The following is an 11,886-nucleotide window of genomic DNA, read 5'->3' on the forward strand; positions in this document are numbered from 1 at the left end:
AGCACTGGAATTACATTTAAAACAGTTAAAAATTGTTTTACTATATATGGATGATTTGAAACTCTATGGAAAGTCAGAAATAGAAATCCAATCATTGACAAACACAGTCCGAGTATTCAGCACCGATATTTCAATGCAGTTTGGCATGGAAAAATGCGCCACTGTATCCATAAAAAGGGGCAAAATCACTGCATGTGAGGGAATTGAAATGCCCAATGGCCAATTAATTAAATGCAAAGAAAATGAAGTCTACAAATACTTAGGCATTCTGCAGTTGGATAACATCAAGCATGGAGAAGTAAAAACTATTGTCAGGCGAGAGTACACCAACAGAGTTAGGAAAATTTTGAAATCTAAACTGAATGGTGGAAATACAATCAAGGCCATAAATACCTGGGCAATACCAGTTATAAGATACACAGCTGGTATAGTTAACTGGACACAAGCTGATTTGGACCTTTTGGACCGAAAAACCAGGAAACTAATGACAATGCACTACAGTTTACATCCACGTGGTGATACTGATAGACTGTATCTGCCCCGAAAATCAGGTGGCAGAGGATTATTACAAGTGAAGCAAACAGTTGAAGAAGAAAAACATGCACTGGCTGATTATTTAAAAGAAAGTCAAGAACATCTATTAATCGAAGTAAAGAACAAAAATCTACTGAAGGCCCAACAGACGAAACAAGAATACAAAAAAGATGTGATAAAATCAAGAATGGAGAGTTGGCAGAACAAAGCACTGCATGGCCAATTTCTGGAAAAAATAAAAGATAAAGTGGACAGTGAAAAAACTTGGTTATGGTTAACAGCAGGTACATTAAAGAAAGAAACAGAGTCACTAATCCTGGCTGCGCAAGAACAAGCTATCCGCACAAATGCCATTAAGGCCAAAATCGAAAAATCCTCTGATGATGCCAAATGCAGACTTTGCAAAGAAGCTGATGAAACTGTTGATCACATACTCAGCTGCTGTAAAAAAATCGCGCAGACTGATTATAAATTGCAGCACAATTCAGTAGCACAAATGATCCATTGGAATTTGTGCAAAAATTATAATATTAAAACAGCAACAAACTGGTGGGAACATCAGCCTGAAAAAGTCACCGAAAATCAAATGGTCAAGATCTTGTGGGATTTCCGTATACAAACCGACAAAATACTGGCGCATAATACACCAGACATCACACTGGTTGAGAAAAATAAGGTCACAATCATAGACATCGCAGTACCAGGTGATAGCAGGGTCGCCGAGAAGGAACATGAAAAAATCGCAAGATACCAGGACTTAAAAATCGAAATTCAATGACTATGGCACAAACCAGCAGTGGTAATTCCAGTGGTAATTGGCACACTGGGTGCTATTCCAAAAGCACTGGAATTACATTTAAAACAGTTAAAAATTGACAAAATCACCATCAGTCAAATGCAAAAAGCCGCACTGCTTGGATCTGCACACATATTACGAAATACGTTACGACGTCCTAGGCCCCTGGGTGGGGCCCGACTAGTAACCAATGCCAAATCCGGCGAAACAACTGGCCGCTGTGATACAATTGTATAATAATAATAATAATAATAATAATAATAATAATAATAATAATAATAAAAAAAAAAAACAAACAAAAAAAAAAAACTCCGCCGTTGCCGGTCCCAAGCCCGGATGAGAAAGGAGGAAGGTTGGGGTCAGGTTGGCATCTGGTCCCGTAAAAAAAAACCCGCCAACCCATACAATATGGTGAAAAAAACAAATAAGAATTCCATACCGCATCGGTCGTCGCGCAGGTTAACAAGGGCCGCGGTGGATGTTGGGGTCCCTGGACATCCGTCGACAAGTGGGCTACAAGTGGACCAGCCAACAAAACGACAAAAATATAGTGCAGATGAAAACCGTGCCATAATGGCCTGTTACTACAACTCAGAGCCAGAAAAAAGAGGCTATTTAAAGAGAATGTATGAATTATGGAAACAACAATATCCACATTCAAATGTTAGTGAACAACGACTAGCAGATCAAAGGCGATTTATTATACGGAATAAAGTGTTTAGTGAAGTTGAACATGAGGAAATTCAGGCAAATTGCAAAACCCAAAAAACAATATCACAAGCGGAAATAACTGATATTCAAGACACAACTAAAGACATTATAGTAGAACTCCCAGAAGAAGCTCTCGGGGAGGAAATAACATCACCACCACTAGAACCAGTTATCACTGAACCAACTGATGAACTAACTCAAAAACAAAAAGAATTTAAGGATAAGATCATGGAGCATTTTCTGCTTAATGAGGAAAGGCAACGTTTACCACCACTAAAAACTGTGCCTAAGAAAATTTTGGCCCCTATCATGAAAATGATTAATGCAGTGTTTTCAACAATTGAACCGGGATCCATCTTGGAAACAAACCAGTTAATGTACAGCGCAGCTGTAATAGTCACTAATGAACTAGGCATTAAAATTAAAGTACCTAGTCACACAACAGAAAAAGCATCAAAGCCAAAGTGGAAAATCCGTTTAGAACAAAAAATCAAAAAATTAAGGGCAGATGCTAGTAACTTAAAGAACATGCATGAGCAACGGCTTAAAAACAACAAAATCATAGATCGGCTAATCAGTAGATATAGATTGGATACAAGAAACATCAATGAAGCTGTAGAGATTGTAAAACAGCAGATAACAGCAACAGCTAGAAAAATTGAAAGATATGAGGCACGAATCATCCAATATAAACAAAATCAGCAATTTCGATCAGACCAACGGCGTTTTTATCAAAGTCTTAATGTAAATGGTGACACCAAAAGTGAAAAACCAGAAAAACAGGCCACAGTTGAATTCTGGAAAGAATTGTGGGAAAATGCAAAGGACTACAACAAGGAAGCAAAGTGGATACATGACTTTGAGAAAAGCATTGGCAACAAACAAATGCAAGTATTAGAAATAACAACTGAGATGGTCAAAAATCGAGTTAAAAGGGTAAAGAATTGGACATCACCTGGAAAGGACCAATTACATGGTTTCTGGCTCAAATATCTGACCAGTTTACATGCAATATTGGCCAGGCAACTGAATGAAATTTTACAAAAGGGCCAAATTGATGAATGGTTGACAACTGGAAAAACATACTTGATTCAGAAAGATGCAACTAAAGGAACAACACCTGAAAACTACAGACCAATAACATGCTTGCCAACAACCTTCAAATTACTCACAGGCATTATTGCAGATAACATGATGGATTATTTGGAAACAAACAACATCTTGCCAGTAGAGCAAAAAGGCAACAAAAGAAGGAGTAGGGGCACAAAAGATCAGCTTCTAATTGATAAAATGATATTAGAAAATTGTAAGAACAGAAAAACAAACTTGAATATGGCCTGGATTGATTACAAAAAGGCATTTGACTCACTGCCACATAGTTGGATCATAAAATGCTTAGAAACAACTGGCATTAGCAAAAATATTACATCCTTTACTGAAAAGGCGATGAAACAATGGAGAACTGAGTTGGCAGTAGGGAACGAGATCTACGGAATGGTTAATATCAAGCGAGGAATTTTCCAGGGTGATTCACTTTCACCTCTTCTCTTCATCATCGCAATGATCCCACTATCAGTAATCTTAAAAAAAATGAAATTAGGCTACCAAACAGCCAAAGAAGCTGAAAAAATTTCACATTTACTATATATGGATGATTTGAAACTCTATGGAAAGTCAGAAATAGAAATCCAATCATTGACAAACACAGTCCGAGTATTCAGCACCGATATTTCAATGCAGTTTGGCATGGAAAAATGCGCCACTGTATCCATAAAAAAAGGCAAAATCACTGCATGTGAGGGAATTGAAATGCCCAATGGCCAATTAATTAAATGCAAAGAAAATGAAGCCTACAAATACTTAGGCATTCTGCAGTTGGATAACATCAAGCATGGAGAAGTAAAAACTATTGTCAGGAGAGAGTACACCAACAGAGTTAGGAAAATTTTAAAATCTAAATTGAATGGTGGAAATACAATCAAGGCCATAAATACCTGGGCAATACCAGTTATAAGATACACAGCTGGTATAGTTAACTGGACACAAGCTGATTTGGACCTTTTGGACCGAAAAACCAGGAAACTAATGACAATGCACTACAGTTTACATCCACATGGTGATACTGATAGACTGTACCTGCCCCGAAAATCAGGTGGCAGAGGATTATTACAAGTGAAGCAAACAGTTGAAGAAGAAAAACATGGACTGGCTGATTATTTAAAAGAAAATCAAGAACATCTATTAATCGAAGTAAAGAACAAAAATCTACTGAAGGCCCAACAGACGAAACAAGAATACAGAAAAGATGTGATAAAATCAAGAATGGAGAGTTGGCAGAACAAAGCACTGCATGGCCAATTTCTGGAAAAAATAAAAGATAAAGTGGACAGTGAACAAACTTGGTTATGGTTAACAACAGGTACATTAAAGAAAGAAACAGAGTCACTAATCCTGGCTGCGCAAGAACAAGCTATCCGCACAAATGCCATTAAGGCCAAAATAGAAAAATCCTCTGATGATGCCAAATGCAGACTTTGCAAAGAAGCTGATGAAACTGTTGATCACATACTCAGCTGCTGTAAAAAAATCGCGCAGACTGATTATAAATTGCGGCACAATTCAGTAGCACAAATGATCCATTGGAATTTGTGCAAAAATTATAATATCAAAACAGCAAAAAACTGGTGGGAACATCAGCCTGAAAAAGTCACCGAAAATCAGATGGTCAAGATCTTGTGGGATTTCCGTATACAAACCGACAAAATACTGGCACATAATACACCAGACATCACACTGGTTGAGAAAAATAAGGTCACAATCATAGACATCGCAATACCAGGTGATAGCAGGGTCGCTGAGAAGGAACATGAAAAAATCGCAAGATACCAGGACTTAAAAATCGAAATTCAACGACTATGGCACAAACCAGCAGTGGTAATTCCAGTGGTAATTGGCACACTGGGTGCTATTCCAAAAGCACTGGAATTACATTTAAAACAGTTAAAAATTGACAAAATCACCATCAGTCAAATGCAAAAAGCCGCACTGCTTGGATCTGCACGTATATTACGAAAATACGTTACGACGTCCTAGGCCCCTGGGTGGGGCCCGACTAGTAACTAATGCCAAATCCGGCGAAACAACTGGCCGCTGTGATACAATTGTGTAATAATAATAATAATAATAATAATAATAATAATAATAATAATAATAATAATAATAATAATAATAATAATATAGATTCACTTTCACCCCTACTTTTTATACTCTCAATGCTACCGCTGACAATCATTTTGAAGAAGATGAACTTTGGATATGAACTTGCAAAGAACGGACTGGAAATTTCGCATTTGGTGTACATGGATGATTCAAAGCTGTTTGGTAAAACAAAAGCTGAACTGAATTTATTAATTGAAAGCACAAAAGAATTTAGCCAAGACATTGGTATGCAGTTTGGAATTGACAAATGTGCAACAATGGCAACCAAAGCAGGCAAGGTAATAGAAGATGATGGAATAGAACTTGAGAATGAAGAAATGATAAAGGCAGTAAAACCAGAAGAAGGCTACAAGTACTTGGGGATTTTAGAGGCCTCTGACTTAATGCATAATAAAGTCAAGGAATTAACTTCAGCCAAGTACATTCAATGAATTCGCAAGATATTAAAATCCAAATTGACTGGAGGAAACATCATAAAAGCCATAAATACCTGGGCTATACCTGTGATTCAATACTCTGCAGGAATAATTGACTGGACCCAGATGGAGTTGGACAATTTGGACAGAAAAACAAGGAAGTTTATGACAATGAATCATGCTTTGCACCCTAAAAGTGATGTTGACCGATTATATCTACCAAGAGCAGAGGGTGGTCGAGGACTTCTACAAGTAAAACAGACTGTGTAAGAAAAAAAACACAGCTTGAATGATTACATCCAGAAAAGTGAAGAACCAATGATTAAGGAAGTAAATAAAGGAGGTCTTTTAAAGACAACTAAGTCAAAAGCTGAATATAAGAAAGAAGTAATTGAGAAACAAGCTGAAAATTGGAAAAACAAAGCTATGCATAGCCAATGCTTGGAAAGTATTGAAGGTAAAGCTGACCAAAAGCTAACTTGGAACTGGGTTAAGAGCACTGAAAAAAGAAACAGAAGGCTTTATTTTGGCAGCTCAAGAAAAAGCCTTAGCCACAAACTACATGAAGGCAAAAATTCAACATGTTACTACCAACAGCAAATGTCGCCTCTGTAATGAGAAAGACGAGACAGTCGACCACTTGATCAGTGGGTGCAGCAAAATTTCACAAAGTGACTACCTACAATGCCATGACTGTGTTGCTAAGATCATTCACTGGAAATTGTGCCAAAAGTTTGGATCTGAGTACAGCAAAAACCACTGGGAACATCAGGTTCAGAAGGTTTTAAAGAATGAGAAAGTCAAGATCTTGTGGAACTTCAGAATCCAGACTAACAGGCACTTGGCCCACAACACACCTGACATAACAATAGTTGAAAAGAAAAAAGTATGGTTCATTGACATTGCAATACCTGGAGATGCACGAATTGAAGATAAACAGCAAAAAAAAAAAATCACAAACTAGCTGGACTTGCAAATTGAAGTTGAGCGACTGTGGAAAAAGAAATGGTGTGTTGTCTCGATTGTAATTGGAGCCCTGGGAGCAATACCTAAAGGGCTACCTCGCTATTTGGAAATTTTAAATTTATCAGACTTGAATATTCTGATTCTACAAAAAACCACCCTACTTGGAACAGCTTATATCCTCCAACATTACCTTAATAGTTCCTAGGTCCTTGGTTAGGACTCGAGCTGTTGAGCTACCAACCAGCCCCAAAGGCTGTGAATCTTACCAAAGATTAACCATGCAACAACAACAACAACAACAACAACAACCTGACAAGAAAACCATAAGAACAAGCACTACAAACTAATGCCATGAAAGTGAAGATACAAAAATCCACTGACAATCTAAAACGCCGACTTTGCAACAACAAAGTTGAAACTGTTTCACATTTAATATGTGAATGCAGCAAAATCGCATAAACTGATTACATGACCAAGTTGCTAAATTAATCCACTGGTCATTACGTAAAAAATACGATCTACCTGTATCCAGAAAGTCATGGGAGCACAAAGTGGAAAAAGTTATCGAAAATGAGAAGGTGAAGATCTTGTGGAACTTTCGAATACAGACAGATCGTCATTTGGAACACAACATGCCAGATATCATGGTTGTAGAGGGCCGAAGTGTACAGTTTATTGATATTGCTGTTCCTGGAGATGCCAGAGTTGAAGAAAAAAACTATGAAGAATCACAAAATATTGTGACCTGGCCATTGAAAATACATGGCTATGAATGAAACATGTAACTGTGATGCTCATTGTCACTGGGGCACTTGGTACCATGCCCAAGAATTGTATAAGATAAATCAACAAATTGCAGCATCGTGCAATAAAACCCGCGGAACTGCAAAAAACTCTGCTACTAGGACCATCATATATTTTAAGAAGATACTTGGTTGATACTGAGGATGCTGGCAGCAACCCATATCAACCATTAGCACCAGTCAATGGTGTGTGTGATGCATTTTTAAATGTTCAGTTGACTGAGTTTCATGCTTAATGAATAAAAGAAATAATAATATCTGATTATTGCTTTTTAAGTAGCCATGATCTTTTCCCAGCCTTAACCAGAGATTTTGCAAAGATCCCTCAGATTTTTTTTCCTCTCCAAGGTTTCTTTATTTCTTTGCAAATAATGCCAGATGACAAATGTGAGGAACGTTTTAGCTTTAAAAATGCCCCTGGCTTTTTGTCATCCAGATTGTTCTTGTGCAAAGGTTTGTTTTGAAAGCATTCATGAATCATGTGCGGGGAAAAGGGCACAAATCTTTTACTTCCCAAATAGGAGTGGAATTTGACATGTTCAGAACCCAGTTTGCCAGTGGCTCTTTTCCCAGCCTTTTCAAACTTTTCGTAGTGAAACCTGACAAGCAGTGTTTGAAACCCACAGCATCTGTGAAGAGCAGCCTGGGTTTTTCAGCCTGACTGCAGGTTCAGAGGCCATGGAAACAAAATATTTGCCACTGATTTGAAACTGAAAAGTCAATACTTTCCTCTCCTGCTGCTCTTCCCTGTGGGATCTTTTCTTAGGAGGTTGGCAGTTCAAACCTTTCTGCGCCAGTCTTGACTTTAGAAGAACACGTAACATCTGCTGTAATCTCATTAAAAAAGTGGTGCTTCCTTTGATACCACTGCTAACTAGTCTACTATGACTGAAGTTGTTATTAAGCTTGGAGCAGAGGTGTGCACAGGGAGTTGTCTGAAAAGATCAAGATGGCAATTACAGACACGCAACTGAAGCCCCGTTCTTTTCTCATAGGTTTTGTTTGTTGTTATTCAGTTGCTAAGTTGTGTCTGACTCTTGGCAACTTCCTGGACCAGGGGTCGGCAGGATACAAACATCCACTGACAATCCAAAACTGTTTCACATTTAATGTGTAAATGCAGCAAAATCACACAAACTGATTGCAAAGCTAGACACAACCGAGTTGCTAAATTAATCCACTGGTCGTTATGTAAAACATACAACTTAGATGAAAGATGTGCCACAAATGCCAGTCAATGGTATTTGTGACACATCTTTAAATGTTCAGTTGACTGAGTTTCATGTTTAATTAATAAAAGATAATAATAACAATAACAATAATAATAGCAGCCCTTGGAGCAATACCTAAAGGGCTACCTCACTATTTGAAAGTTCTAAATTTATCGGACTTGAACATTCTGATTCTACAAAAAAATCACCCTACTTGGAACAGCTTATATCCTCCGACATTACCTTAACAGTTCCTAGGTCCTTGGTTAGGACTCAAGCTATTGAGCTACCAACCAGCCCCAAAGACTGTGAATCTCACCAAAGATGATGATCATCATCATCATCATCATCATCATCATCATCATCATCATCATCATCTAACAGAGTTGGAAGGGACTTTGGAGGTCTTCTAGTCCAACTCCCTGTTTAGGCAGGAAACCCTGCACCACTTCAGACAAATGGTTATCCAACATCTTCTTTAAAACCTCCAGTGTTGGAGCATTCACAACTTCTGGAGGCAAGTTGTTCCACTGATTAATTGTTCTAACTGTCAGGAAATTTCTCCTTAGTTCTAAGTTGCTTCTCTCCTTGCTTAGTTTCCACCCATTGCTTATTTTCCTGCCCTCAGGTGCTTTAGAGAATAGCTTTGCTCCCTCTTGTTTGTGGCAGCCCCTGAGATATTTATATCTTAGAGATATTTATATTTTAGATAAAAACAAAGAAAGGACAGTGTATTGAGCCATGCATCAATTTAGAAAGGCTAAGGAACACTCCTATTTTGGGGGGCAAGTAAATAAGAGGCCACAAAGACTTGTTTTTCTTTTGACTGCTGGTTTCTGCTTTGTTATTATTCCTTTTCAGTGGAATTCAGAGATTGAAAAATAAATCCTTTTTAAAAACATGATAATAAACTACATTGCATGGAAGATGGAATTTTTGGTATTAAATATTATGGATGTTCAGCTAAAACAGGATATGAGGATTTGATGTTAATAGAGGATTTTACAAACAAGTAAATGAGATGTCAGCATGTGGTTATGGACTAAACCTTTGGCATAGTTAAGGATGAAGGATGTTTAAATAACTGTAGTCAACTAAAAGTGGAGGTATAATGATGTCAATATGGTAAACATATGAGTTAAGATATTTGAATTAATATGAATTATGATATGAATTAATTATAATATGAATTAATGGAAGAGATGCACCAAAACATGTTGTAACCAGCTGATATACTTTTTTTCCCTATGATATATACCTGTGTTACCTTTTTTTTTTGTTTTTCTTTTGTTTTTTGTTTTGTTCTTTTTGTCTTTTTTGTTCTTTTTGTTTTTTTTTCTTTTTCTTCGATTTTTTTTTCCCCCACTGGTGTGGGCATGTATTGTTTAAGAAACAAAAATTATTATTATCATTATCTTTTTTTTAAATAATAATTATAGTCAAATGAAAATGGATATATGATGATGGTGACATGTATGAATATTTGAGTTAAAATGCTCGAGTTAACATGAACTATGTTTCTTGACTGTGGAAGAGATGCGCAAAAGTCTATTTGTAACCAACTGATACACTTTCTATAGCATGTAAAGAAGGATGTTGTATTTGTTTTAAATTAAAAATTAAAAAACTTTAATTTAAAAAAACAACAGTGGTTTCCAGTAGCAGAAAATCCGCCTATCCTTGTTTGAATATTGCAAAACTGAATCTGTTACATACATTAGTATGTACAGTGCATTAAAGAGTACTTTTATTTTTATTTTTTATTTTTATTTTATTAAGATTTATAGGCCGCCCTTTTCCCTGAGGGGACTCAGGGCGGCTTACAATCACAGGGAAGGGGGTGCAATATCAGAAGACAAACAATGTGCGAACAAAAGAAAATAATAAAACACAACTTTCATTCAACAGTCAACACTCGGGCGGGTAAATTGGGAACCTATCCCCAGGCCTGATGGGAGAGCCAGGTCTTGAGGGCTGCGCGGAAGGTCTGGATGGTGGTGAGAGTACGGATCTCGACGGGGAGGTCGTTCCACAGGGTCGGAGCTGCAACAGAAAAGGCTCTCCTCCGTGTAGTCACCAGTCGACATTGACTGGCGGATGGAATTCGGAGGAGGCCAGTCTGTGCGATCTAATCGGTCGGAGGGAGGTAATCGGCAGAAGGCGGTCTCTCAAGTACAGTTTATACATTCTTCTTGGGAAAAACATTTGATTTGGATTAAGCTAAAATGACATGTTGGCTGAATCTTTGGCCTCTGCTTCTTAATAAACAATTCTTAATAAACAATAAACAGCGCAGAAGAGAAAAAAATCCTGGATGAAAATAGAAATTCAAATGCTTCTGGCATAACAAAGCTGGGAAGAGCAGTTTCTTTCTATATTTGCTATCCTACATTAGAACAATGCTGGAGAAGACTCCTTGGACTGCAAGGCAATCAAACTGGTCAGTCCTAGAGGAGATCAACCCTGACTGCTCTTTAGAAGGCCAGATCCTGAAGAGGAAACTCAAATACTTTGGCCACCTAATGAGAAGGAAGGACTCCCTGGAGAAGAGCCTAATGCTGGGAAAGATTGAGGGCAAAAGAAGAAGGGGACGACAGAGAAGGAGGTGGCTGGATAGAGTCACGGAAGCAGTCAGTGTGAGCTTAAATGGACTCCGGGGGATGGTAGAGGAGAGGAAGGCCTGGAGGAATGTTGTCCATGGGGTTGCGATGGGTCAGACACGACTGCAACTAACAACAACAACATTAGAACAAAACCAAAATCACTGATTTTTTTCCTCTTAAATCAATTACTTCATGCTTACTACATTGACAGCTGAACGATGGAAATAGGTTCCCCAGACTCGTATTATTAACAAAACATTTCTTCAACATTGGAAAGGCAAATATAATGATTTATATTTGTAGGCCAAGATTATATATGGACAATTACATTGAAGTAAGGTAATGTTTTATTGAAACAATTACATTAAACATTCATACATATACACTTATATATGTGTAAGAACCCCCGTGTATACAATTTATTTTCTTATAATTACATCTCTTTTCCATGTTTTTGTTTTTCTTCATTCTATCTCTATCTCTCTTAGTTATCTATCAAAACAAATAAACTATTAATGCAATTAGATGATAGACCATCCTACATGCTGTGTGTGTGTGTGTGTGTGTGTCTGTCTGTCTGTCTGTCTGTCTCTCTGTCTGTCTCTCTGTCTCTGTCCCCCGCTCTCT

Source organism: Thamnophis sirtalis, unplaced genomic scaffold, assembly GCF_051295495.1.
Source record: "Thamnophis sirtalis isolate CommonGarterSnake01/CBP01778 unplaced genomic scaffold, rThaSir2_p1.2 scaffold_14, whole genome shotgun sequence".
NCBI classification, from domain to species: Eukaryota; Metazoa; Chordata; class Lepidosauria; order Squamata; family Natricidae; genus Thamnophis; species Thamnophis sirtalis.